General features: G+C 54.4%; 1 long non-coding RNA gene across 1 annotated transcript; it reads right to left on the reverse strand.

Annotated features, from left to right (window-relative positions):
- Positions 1–3,766: 3,766 nt before the first annotated feature.
- Positions 3,767–9,622, reverse strand: LOC109500935. The gene is made up of 2 exons (XR_002158811.2): positions 8,618–9,622; positions 3,767–3,980 (listed from the first exon to the last, which is right to left on the reverse strand). It is a non-coding gene; the product is annotated as an uncharacterized LOC109500935 (long non-coding RNA).
- Between the last annotated feature and the right edge of the window lie 3,058 nt (positions 9,623–12,680).

A 12,680-nucleotide genomic window follows, 5' to 3' on the forward strand; every position in this document is an offset into this window, starting at 1 on the left:
AAGGGATCAGATAAAGCATGCCCTTGGCCAGCTAGCTCCCCTTAAAAGTGACAGGTAGCTGTGTCCCTGTGAAGCTCCGGGTCCACTGAGCCTTCAGAAGCGCCCACAGCCTCAGCCTCAAGGCGCCTGCGCATAAAGGAGAGCAGCAGACTCCTGCCCAGAGCGTGAGGGCGACACTGCTGGGCCCTCTGCTAAATATCCACCCGCTGGGTCTGCTTACTTAAAGCGAGAAGGTGCCTGCCAACCAACCATCCTCACAGGTAGATGTGTTTTAGGGCTCAGGAAACAGGGCTCCACCCTGTATTTAAACTCTTAAATACAGAGAATAAACTGAGGGTTGATGGGGGAGACAGGGGGAGAGGGGAAAACGGCTGATGGGCATCGAGGAGGGCTCTTGTTGGGATGAGTCCTGGGGGTTGCATGTAAGTGATGAATCACGAACCCCAAAACCAAGAGCACACTGTATACACCGTATGTTAGCCAAGTTGGCAATAAATTATATAGAAAAGAAACTTAAAAAAAAGGTTTCACAGCAAAAACAAAAACAAACAAAAAAGCAACAACAAAAACCTCTGCCGTGAGTAAACCCGAATAGAACCGGCTCGTCTGGTGGCTCCGTTGGTAGAGCGCACACCTCTTGATCTCGGGGTCGTGAGTTCGAGCCCCACACTGGGTGTAGAGCTTATTAAAAAAAATCAATAATAAATGAAAACAAATAGAACTGCAATGAACTTGTGATACCTGATTTGGATGCTAAGATGACCAAAAATGACAAAAGCAATCACACACACTTAGGTGACAAAGTCCCACAAGATGTGTGCTCTCACCCGTACAGCTTTGTCTTTGCTCGGGCTTCCTGGGGTGGTGTACATCCGGAGGCCTGGTGCGCACTTTGGGTCGAGTGCATCTCTCTCTTATTGGTTGCACACACTTTTTTATCTCTCCCTCTTTCACTTATTCATTCACCAAACTTGGGCATCCCCACCATGATCCAAGTCCTTAGTAGGCTCTACGGTGGGGAGCAGATAGACTGCGATGGTACAAGACAGCCCTCATCTCAGACAGTTCATGTCCCTGTCTCCTGCCTTGGGGAGTGCGGCCCCACCTACCTGCTGCCCCGGGAGATAGATGTTCTAGATGCTTCTGCGTCATCAGCAGCTTTCTCGCACCCGAGCACCAGATGTAGTCACTTCTACCTTTAAGTAACTCTGATCTCCTCCCTACCTCCTGCTGGTGCCCTAGGTCAGGCCTTTGTCTTTCTCCTGGATTGCTGCAACACCTCCCCCCCCCCCCCCCCAGCCTCTGGGTCCTACCACCTCATGTACCCTCCAGACGCCCTCTATGGGCACAGCCATGTTTAACAAACACATCTGGTCCAGCCTTTTCCCACCAAAGGCCCACAGGCCACCGAGAGTCTGTCTCATCCCCGTGTCCAGCTGTACGGCCCTGTGACACCTGTATGGCCCCTCCCTCCACACTGGACGGGACGAGTCATGTGCTCCCAGAGGTTCTGGTGGCACCTCCCGGGACCCTGTCTCCCCTATAGAGTGCTGCACAGATCCTCTAGCACTACCGGTGACACGCTGGGCCAAGGCGACCCGTCAGATTTTTCCTCCTCGCCGAGCTGGGTAACCATGTGGTGGCAGACGAGGCCCCGCAGAAGGAGCCAGCCAGCGCCCAGCGCAGGCAGCAGCTGGTGTCACCATGGAAACCGCGCACAGCGCCGCACGGGGCCGGCCTTTTCACTCTGCCTTTTTGGCAAGGCTTCCTCAGCCACCCTGAAACCCATTCATCGGGGTGAGCCAGGGCCTTGCCCCTGCCCCCTCCGCCCTTGGTCCTCCTTGGCCAGCTCTTCCTCCCCCAGCTCTTCCTCCCCTCTTCCTCCCCAGCTCCCTTTCCCAGCCACCCTCCCCTCTGCAGCCTTTGCCAAAGCGCTGGGAGGGGAAAGCTGGGCCAAGGAAGGACTCAGATTTTCAATTCTAAGCAGATTTCCCCTCCACAGGCAGCGAGCCCTTTCATGCATTTTTTCCCCTATTATCATAAACGCAGGAACTTGCATCAGGGTGAATGAGCAGAAACTCCTGTCTTTGTCAGAGCCTTGGCAGAACGCCAGGCATAGAATGACCTAAAACATTCAGAATTAAATGGAGCTGGAGAGGGGGTGGAGATCCCTTGTCTTGTCGTGAGAAATGGAATGGTGGGGGGTGGGGGGTGGCCCTTGTCTCTGATTATAATAATAGTGCTCGCCATGTGCCCAGACACCGTGCTAAGCAAGCCCTTTGCACAGATTCTTGTTTAATCCTCACAAAATTCCTGTGCCCTATTTATTCCCCCCCTTTGTACAGATGATGAAACAGAATCAGGAATGTCAAGGAACAGGCCCGAGGTCACACAGCAGATGAGTGAAGGGGTGGGATTCGAACCCTTCAAACTCTGGAGCCTAAACCACAACTTCAAGGTCACCTTCCTTCGGCCGGTTCACGGACAGCTCCGCAATCAGTTCCCATCCCCATCCCCATCCCAGACCCTCCAGCCCCTCCTCCTGCCCCATCCCTCCCCTCACTCTGCAGCTCCTTCCTTCCCATTTGTCAGTGTGATTTTGCAAATCAGACTGATTTAACTACTTCCTGCCCCAAAATGACATCTAGAGAGGACACCCCCAGGCAGAGGGAAGAGAGGCTCTTCAAGATCCAACCGGGGCATGTTTGCACCTCCTGGAGGGTAGAGACCTTGCCCTCTGTAACCCTTCATGTCACATGTTTGTCTCTGGCATACGGACTCTGACACAGAACAAGTGCTCAGTAAATGTCTAGTGCGTGCTGTGCTGAATGTTCCACGTCCCCCACTCCAGGTTCACAGTCCACCCTCTGCTACCCTTTCTGTGCCCTGGAGCCTGACCTCTACAGGACGTTGTCACGGAGCTCTTTTGCTGTCTGCCTTCTGGATGGATTCAGCCAATGGGAAGCTGCAGCAGGAGGTAAGACGCAGGAGACGGACATGGGGGTCTTTATCCCCCACTCACTTGGAACCATGGGTTGGCCTTGGCTCCTCTCTTCCACCAAAGGCCACCATGGCTCCTGTCCTGTCATCCTATCCTACAGCTCAGCCCGGCCACGCTCCCTCGGGCCCAGCCCCTACCCTGCTGTTAGCCCAGGGAGGCCTCGCCATCTCTTATTAATTCTCCTTACCATGTCTACAACTTAGAAGTGATGCTCTCAAGCAACTTGCCTGGATCCCTTCCAGGCCTGGTCCCTTCCAGGACACAGACAAATGCAGGCCCCTGCTACCTGCCGCGCCCTCTTGTAGGCAACAAGATACACAAAACCCCGGGCCTCGTGGAGTCCACACGGAAGACAACAGCCAGCAGACAAACAGAACCGATCCTAGGTCAGGAAGTGGCGAGTGTCGTGAATGGGGCAGCACACAGATGAAAGAGTGAGTGAACGTCATCACTTAGGTGTCACCACTAGACTTTAGAAATGGTCTGGTCTAGGGGCGCCTGGGTGGCTCAGTCGGTTGAGCGTCCGACTTCGGCTCAGGTCATGATCTCATAGCCCACGTCAGGCTCTGTGCCGACAGTTCAGAGCCTGGAGCCTGCTTCAGATTCTGTGTCTCCCTCTCTCTCTGCCCCTTCCCCGCTCATGCTCTGCCTCTGTCTCTCAAAACTGAATAAACATTAACAAAAATTTTATAAAAAAAAAAAGAAATGGTCTGGTCTAAGCCCCCTACTCGACAAATGAAGGAAAGGAGGCCCAGAGAGGGATGCTCAAGGTCTCACGGTGGTGAATTATTGGTAAAAGTTGGGTGGATTCCAGCTGTCCTTGACTCTTCCATAGCCGTGGCCAGAGGGTTCTAGCTCAGCCCGTGGAAGTGGTAACAGGTGGACGCGAAGGCCTTTGAAGTTCCTTCTGGTTCTTTCCTTTCTTTAAGGACAGTCTTCCAGAAGCAACAGCGGGAGCAGCAGTGGGTTTGCTGGAAGGCTGAGGCAGCAGGGCAGAAAAGAAGGTGTCACCTGGCAGGAACAATGGGAATGTCTCTGTTCCCCCTCGGGGGCGCCTCGATGCCTCCCTGCACAGAGGAACTGTGGGCCCTGGAGCCCCCAGGATGCAGGGGTGGACAGGCCTGTGGAGCAGGGTACTAGGGCTGCAGCATGGGGGGAACTGGCAGAGGGCTTGTGCTGCGTTTGGGAGGGTATTGTCTTTTTGTTGCTGACCAAGCCTCAGCCCACGTGCAGGGCTTGGCTGGGAATCTGCAACTGCCCTGGTTGACTGGGTCATCCGTTTCCCACCCGGCTTACCATCTTGGCATGCCCCCAGTGCCCTACTGGGTGCAGGGAAACCACAGTAATCACGTATTGAATCCGCAATATGCCAACCGCGGTTCATGCATTATCTCAATACGTGGTCATCTTTGCAACTATCCTATGAGACCAGTTATCCTCCCCCATTTTGCAGATGGGGAAACCAGTTCATCAGAGTTCTGTGACTTGCCTAGTACAGCAGGAGGATTCAGCTCAGACTTGTCTAACAGGAAAGCCTGGGTTCTTGCCCCATACCCTCACAGACTCCTGCCAGGGGGCTTCCGGGAATCTTCCAGCCCACCAGCCCACTCTCCCAACTGGCCCAGGGCAGGGGCTGTGGGTTGTACCCCTCTCCCCTTTCCACCACCTCCTCGGCATTGGCCTGCAGAGTCTTGGGCCAGTGCCCAGCGCGGCTTCTCTGCCATGTGGCCGTGCACCAGGCTCTTGGCCCCCAGGCCAGGCTGGGGTTGCCATGGCAATGCCCTACCCTTGGACTGCCTCGTGAGCCCAAAAGCCACTGGAATGTCTCAGAAATCCCACCCTTCAGGCCAGCATCCAAACTGCCTCTCCCAGACGGCCACTCTCATTATGAGCAACAGGAAAATCTTTTCAGGTCGTGTCCTGATTTTCAGTTTGGAAAACAGATGGCCACCATTGTGAGGTTCCTATCCGCCCTTTATTTTCCTTTTCCCTTCCATTCTGTCCTCTCTTTCTCTCAGCACCCAGTAGTGCGTGGTGGTTGCAAGCGAGGACAGAGCCTGAGCTCAGATTTCAGTTCCTCCACTTCCCAGCCATTTGACCTTGGACTCATCCTTGGGGCTTGATTTCGTTGTCTTTCATAAGGATCATTAATCTTCCCCGTGTCCTTGACTTTTGTGCAGATCATCCTGCTTGCCTTCCTTGTCACTCTCGTACAGACCACTTCACCTATTTTGTTTTGTTTTGTTTTGTTTTGTTTTGTTGGTTGTAGATTCTTTTCCCTCTAGTAGAATGCAAGCTCCATGAAGACAAGGATTTTTTTTTTTTTTAAATCTGTTTCCATGGCTGTGTCCCCTGTGTCTAGAGCAGTGCCTGCACACGGAGGGTATTCAAAAATTATTTGTGGAATAAAAGTGGATGGATGGAGCTAAACAGGCCAACGGCACAGGAGTTTTCAGACGCTGATTCTGAGGCACCCGGGACTGTACCAGGTGGCTGAAGCACCTGGCATGGGGCCTGGCCTGTGGTTAGTGCTTGAGGTTGGCCGATGCTATTGTCTTGTTCCTTTCACTTTCCTCCACCCACACCCGTACCTTGGGCCTCCCAGTGACGCCCTCGGGAAGCCCTGTTGGGAGCCCGCAGAGGGAAGCCTTGGCTGAGGCAGCATCCTGAGCCAGAGCCGGCCAGTCCAGCTACGGACACATCCCACAGGGACAGCCCCTGGCTGCCAGGCCTTTCTCTTCCCTCCTCTCACCCACGCACGCACGAGGGAGGTTGAGTCAGGACGGAATGCTGGGGAACAGTAGCCTCAGGCCACCCACGCTCTTGCTGCCCAGGCAGCCTGCTCTGCCCAGGACTGCTACAGGAAGGACCCCAGGCTATGCAAGCAGCACAGGGTAGGGGACCTGGGAGCAAAGAGCTGCCCTTCCTGCCTGGGGTCCCCGTGCAGACAGCTGGCAGGCTGCAGGCTCCCCGGGGCCACTTTCTCTTTCCATTTTCTCCACCAAAGCAGAAACAGCCAGGCCAGGGGCTGTTCCACCAGTTCATGGAGATGGGGGGAGCGGGCCTGGGGTGTCAGATAAACCAACCCTGGGCATGGGGAGAAAGGGAGCTCAGCACCTTCCTGTGCCCCACATCCCTGTGAGTAAATCTCCACTAATGATACTCCCTTACATTCCTCCAGCAAGGATACTTTCCAAAGCATCGTCATGATTATTATCTCACTGGATCCTCATTCTGGGATTGGTGGGGTGGGGGGGGGGGGGAATGGAAAAGATGGGAGTTAAACAAAATAAAAAAGAAGTCCACCAGCTTAGAGGCCACCAAAGCCAGGACGCGAGCACTTTGTAGTGTTTCTGTCTTGCCAGACTTCCTCACCGTCCCCAGAGGTCCCGCTTTGAGCAGGAGAGTCCTGCTCAATCCCTGTCCACTAGGGGGAAACTGAGGCATGGGCCTGGCAAGACCTGGCGTGGAAACATGGCGGGCACCTTCAAGACACTCCTAAGGAACGGGATTGGATTCGCTGGCAGAGCCCGGTGTGTCAGGAGCTGGCATGGAGAGGAAATGACTTCCGGGAGGGGAGACAGAGCCTTCAACAACCTGGAAGAAAGGCTGGTGTGCATTCTCATTTTCTAGATAGTGAATAGCTGGCCTAAAGACACGGAGCTAGCAACTGTGAGAGCAGGAATTCTCAGCCAGGCCTGGATTACTCCAAAGCCTTCTCGTTGGTTTCGGGGCTGGTGGCTACCCCAACTGTGGCACCTATCCGCAGGCCCTGCACACAAGCACTCCCCCCCGCAGGCTCTGTCCCTCCCTGCGCGAGTCTCCCCAAGGAGATGTGTGCTTCTGAAATCGTGTGTTCCGTCTCAGGCCTGCCCCTCATCTGTACTCCACGTAATAAATGTTCCTGAACACCACTGCGTCCCAGACGCTATTCTAGGTACTAGGGACACAGCAGGGTCACACAAGACAGAAAAAAATCTTTGCCGTGATGAAACTTTTGTGGAGGGAGGGGCGGGGACAGACAGAAAGGAAGTAAACAAAAAAGATAAGCCCAGATAGCCGTAAATGCTGTAAGGGAACGAACACCGAGTAATTACACGGAGAATAACTGGCAGTAGGATGTCAGAGACAATCTCACCTAGGAGGTGAGAGTTTATCTCATTTCTGCTAAGATTAGGGCCAGTCATGCAGAAATGGGAGTGAGGACAGAGGAGGTGGGAACAAGCCCAAGGTAGGGCTCAGTGCCAGGGACAGTCCTGGGTCCCATGTTGTCCTAATGTCATTTGTAATAGTCCCTCCTTCCATGGTCAAGAGCGGCCCATTTGAAAGACATTACCAACGACGAGGGGTTGAATTTATTTTAAGTGCGGTGGGTAGCCACTGGAGGAAATCATGTGATTGATGTCTTGAAAAGGCCTTGCAGGCTGTTTCCTGAAGAATAAATTACAGAGGCAACAGGGCAGAAGAGCGAGGCCAGGGGGTGGCTGCGACCACCCAGGCCCGCCGTGATGTCCCCTTTCACTAGATTCCAGTGTGGACGTTAGGGTGCAAACAAGAGTGTTGACCAAGGCCCCCAAAGATTTCCCAGACTCAGGCCCTGAGCGAGACTTGGGCACTCCTGAGAAGACCCTCGGAGCTCAGGACCCTCTCCTCACGGTTCTATTGTCTTGATTGTGGAGCCCAGAGAGTGGGAAGGGCCAGCCCCCTGCCTGTGCCCCACCTGCATCCAGCCTCTCCCAGGCCCGACCTGGCCAGCCCAGCACCAGCCAGCCCACCCCTCCTCCCTGCAGGAAGCCGGCTGGCAGCGCCTGCTGTGTGACCTTGGGCTGCAAAGTCCGGCTTTGCAAAGTCAAAGTGAGTCACTTCCTCCCTGGGGCCTCCCCCAGAGTGGGCAGCCTGTGGCCGCTCCCTGCCCCCTCGCCGCTGGCCCGGGACTGGCGCTGGCACGCACGCGCTGCTCCGTATGCTAAGTGCTCTCGCTGCGCCCGCCGCCCCGGACGCTCATTTGTCACCCGCTGCTGACTCAGCACTTCTGGGGAAGGCTTTTCCCTTCGCCTTAGAGGAGGAGGCTGGGAAACGAGGCGGCCTGGCTCTTCCCTCCCTCCGACTGTGTGTGTGTGTGGGTGTCTGTGTATAAGTCTGAGTGTCACTGGGTCTGTGTGTGTCTTTTGTGTGCAGCTGAGTCTCTTGTGTGTGTCTTTTATGTGTGTTTTTATGTGTGTGCTGTCGGGGGGGGGGTGGTCTTTGGGTGTCCGTCAGCCTCTTTCCTGTGAGTGTGCATGTGTGTATGTGTCTGGATGTTGTGTGTGTGTGTGTGTGTGTGTGTGTGTGATATGTGTGTCGGGATGAGTGTGTGTGTGCTTCCCCATCACCACAGGCCTTTCCCTCCTCTCTCCCTCAGTCCTGCATGCATCCCTCAGACCTCACCTTACTCTCAGGGTGACCCCCACTTTTCCTCCCTAGTCTCCCCCAGCTCCCGTCTGCACCCCCTCTGTCTCCTGCCTTCTAAACACAGGACCTCAGTGATTAAAAGCACAAGCTCGGGAATCAGACAGATCTAGGTTTCAACCTCAGTTCTGCCCTTGCCAGCTGAGTGACCTTGACTGAGTTACTCACCTTTCTCAGCCTCAGTTTCTTCACTTATAAAATAGAAGTGCTCCTATCTCCCTACGGGAGAGAGAATCTCGTGATAGAGCGTGCTGCAAAGGGGGCCTGTTATTTCTTCTTAAAGCGATGGGCCCAGTGTCAGGCACACAGCCAGAGTCTAATGAGCAGCACTTAAGAACAAAAGCACTGAGCGCCGTCTCCTTGGCTGCTGGGGAAGGGAGGGGTGTGGGAGCCAGTGACCTGGATTGGGAGCTGGGCAGGAGCTGTCTGCAAGACAGCTACTGCAAGGCAAGACAAGTGGTGACCTGATTTAGTGCTGCTTTGGGCAGCCAAGGAGGCAAGGGAGGAAGTCACGGGAGAGGGGCTCGGAACTGCTAGTCCTGGCCTTCCCCAGACCAAGTACTGCCTGACGCCCCCAGCTCCAGAGAGGGCCCGAGGAGAGCAGGACAACTCCTCCAGCCCCAACCCCAGAGCAGCCTCCTGCTTCGTCCCTGGGAGCCCCCCCACATCCATTTGCTTGGATCTTCTTAACAGACGTGTGAGGGGGGTTCTTAGCGTCCCCATTTTGCAGCTGGGCAAACTGAAGCTTTGGGAGGTTGAGCTCCAAGGTCGCGGCACTAACACGTGGCAGAGAGAACCCCGGCGATCCAGCTCCTAGCCCAGGACTCCCTGGATGTCTGCACCACCCGGCCGCTTCCTGCAAACACGTCTGCACCAGCGCACACCCTGGTGGGCCCTCCCTCTCTGCCCGCAGGCAGGGCTCCCACACAGATTGGCACCACGCCCTCCCGAGCGCCAGCTCCTGGAGCAAATTCTTCCCAGAGCCTGCCAAGCCCTGTTCCCCTTCGTTGAAAGTAGGGCTTTTTTCAGAAGGTTTAGTATTTATCGTCTCGAGGCCCGCAGTGTGGACTGTCACTCCATCCGCTTGCTATGTCTAGCAGGAGATGTAAACCGGCTTGGGAAAGGGACACAGGGGACCTTCCCCGACTGGCAGGGGAGATGGATCAGCCAGCCCCGCACGCACTCCAAAGGTGCTGCCTCCGCTTGGTTCTGGCTTCTGAAAGTGGGAGGTGGAGCCAACTAGAAAGCAGACCAGGGATCCAGGCAGGTGGGAGTAGTGAGAGTGGGAGCTCGGAGGGCAGGAGGCCCCCGTTCATGCTTCTGTTGCTAACTGGCTGTGTGGCCTTGGGCAAGTCACTACCCCTCTCTGGGCCTGAGAGTCCACATCTATAAAACGGACATTGCTCTCAGGTTCCTTCCAGCTCACACACAGTCCTAGGTGCTACTAGACCTGGATCAAGGCCAGGTGTGTGCTATCGGGAGCTACCAAAGACCTAGATGGCAGTGGAGACTCCAGTTCCATGCCCTGTCACAGCCCTGTCTCCAGCTCCCCCTGGGAACACCAGCAGAGGAGGGGCAGGTGGGCAGAAAGAGCCAGCGTGAGGGGTCTGAGTGCTGAAGATAGGACTTAGAAGAAGTCCAAAGTATAAGGGGCCACTAGACAGCTTCTTTCACTCCTCCGGGGGATCTGGAGACAGAACATTGGGTTCTCTGCTCAACCCTGGCCTGGATCTGTAGGTGAAGCCAGGAGTCATTTCCACTTTTGGGGCCTGTGACTCGTGGAGAAAAAAAGGGATGATAAGCATCTCTGGCCTTCCTGATTCACAGGGTTATCCGAGCATGAGGTGGGGCCCCTTGCAAAGCAGACATGCCCATTTCTGTCCAGACACAGTCCAGGCGGGCAGTGGGCGGCTGCAGTCTGTCCTTACATGGGGCTGAAGGGACCCAGCCACTCAGTGACTCACTCACCCAGCCAGCTGAAACCCAGGCCCCACCCTTCCCTTCCCCTGCTACCCACAAAAGCCCCTTAACATAGCACTCTTGTCACACTGAGACCAAGGTAGAGAAAGGCATTTCCAAAAGTTGGTGGATAGCAACCAGGAAATAAACAGAAGGCCATGTGATCCCTTCATTATCCAACTCTGGAGCCACCTACCTCTGGGCTTCCTGGTGTGTGATTGTATTCACCCCTTATAGTTTAAGTTGCTTGAGTTAAGTATTTTATTCTTGGCAGTCACCTTGCAGCTGAAAGCAGCCTACCACATAGGAACCCGGTGACCCTCCTGGGACGTTATCCTTATCTCAGATAGTCGGCCAGGAACAGGGGCTGGGGGCATCAGGGGAAGTCTGATTGGACCAGATCTGCTAACCCGATGTTGGTGGTGACTTCCGGGACTATAGATCTGCTACAGGGTGTTCTCGTAAGGAGAACATGGAGGGAAGGAACTCATCAGGAAAGCTGGGGCCAAATTCCAGCTGTCAGGAGTTGAAGACCCAGCAGACTGAAGAACCGACTCCTCCTTCGATCGTGAGTTGGGACCTATTAGTGGATCATGAAATCAATTTGGTGGATTGCACCCCAAATTTTTTTTTAGAAAGAGATACAATGAAAAAATGTAAGCACGGGTTACATATATAAAAAGGAATGTCTAGTTGCATAAAACTCTTGTTTCAGGATACATATAAAGGGGCTCCTGGGTGGCTCAGTCAGTTAAGCATCCGACTTTGGCTCGGGTCTGATCTCACCGTTCACGAGTTCGAGCTCCGCGTCAGGGCTCTGTGCTGACGGCTCAGAGCCTGGAGGCCGCTTCGGATTGTGTCTCCCTGTCTCTCTGACCCTCCCCTCCCCCCCGCACCCTGTGTCTCTCTCGAAAGTAAATAAAAAACATTAAAAAAATTTTTTTAGGGGCGCCTGGGTGGCTCAGTCGGTTAAGCGTCCGACTTCAGCTCAGGTCACGATCTTGCGGTCTGTGAGTTCGAGCCCTGCGTCGGGCTCTGGGCTGATGGCTCAGAGCCTGGAGCCTGCTTCCGATTCTGTGTCTCCCTCGCTCTCTGCCCCTCCCCCATTCATGCTCTGTCTCTCTCTGTCTCAAAAATAAATAAACGTTAAAAAAAATTTTTTTAATTTTTAAAAGGATATGTATGTAAACACTCATCAGAATAATGAATTGAGATGAGAAATGCACTTCTTACTTGTGGGTCAGGGTTTTTGTTGTTGTTTCCTAAGATTTTATTTTTAAGTAATCTCCACACCCAATGTGAGGCTTGAACTCACAGCCTGGAGATCAAGAGCCACATGCTCCACCAGCTGAGCCAGCCAGGCGCCCTGGGGGTCATGGTTTGAAGGTCTGAAAACCACTGCTCTAAAAAACAAAGGAGGGAAGACCAAAATGTGCCCTTTGTGTGGGTGAGAAGCAGGGGTCTCTCGTCCTAACATTCGATTCCGTACCCCCAGGATGGTCTAGGGGGAATAATTGCCCTCCACTTTCCAGAGCACAGAATGAGGCATCCCTTTTGCACCTAAAGGTGCTACCTTCTTTAGTGGGAAGGCAGAGATGGTGACTTTTACCCCGATTCTCCATCCCTGGAATGTTTTTCTGTTTCCCAAGAACCTCCACAGGGCAAGTTGGTCGAGATTTTTGGACGTAGGGTCACTTGCTGAGCCTTCCAAGTGGCAAGTGCCACCTTGTCCCCAGTCCTGTCTTAAGAACCTGCAGAGAGGCGGAGGGCAGCTTGGGAAGTCAGGAAAGACAGGTGTGGCCCCTGGGTGTCTTTCCTCAGATGCCTTCCCCTCCCGGTTCCACTATTTGGTAGCATCTTGAATGTAGCGGGGAAGGACAGAGAAAAAACTAGAAAGCTCGATTTCTGCCACCGGGAAGGAAGCCCCACGGTAGCCAGACCTGGTGGTTAGCCCCCGTTTGTCATTTGCAAATCGTGTCTACCCACCTCCAGCGAAAACTCCCAGCCTCACCCCAGGGGGCAATGACTAATTATGAAACACATTTTCTGTCTTTTCAGTCTGCTCAGCTCCCCGCCCACGGTGCCCCCTCCCTTCCTAACCCTGTGCCAGCCTAGACTGACTCCCTTGCTAGACTGGGTTGAATGAACTCTTGGCCCGGCCCCTCCCCAGACTGGGCCTTCTGGGGCTCTCTCCTCCCCAGTCAGCTTCACTTTCACTTTCCAGCTGCTCTCACTTCTCTGTCAGCTCCTCACCCTGGAGCTCGGAGCCCTG

Source organism: Felis catus, chromosome B3, assembly GCF_018350175.1.
Source record: "Felis catus isolate Fca126 chromosome B3, F.catus_Fca126_mat1.0, whole genome shotgun sequence".
Taxonomy (NCBI): domain Eukaryota; kingdom Metazoa; phylum Chordata; class Mammalia; order Carnivora; family Felidae; genus Felis; species Felis catus.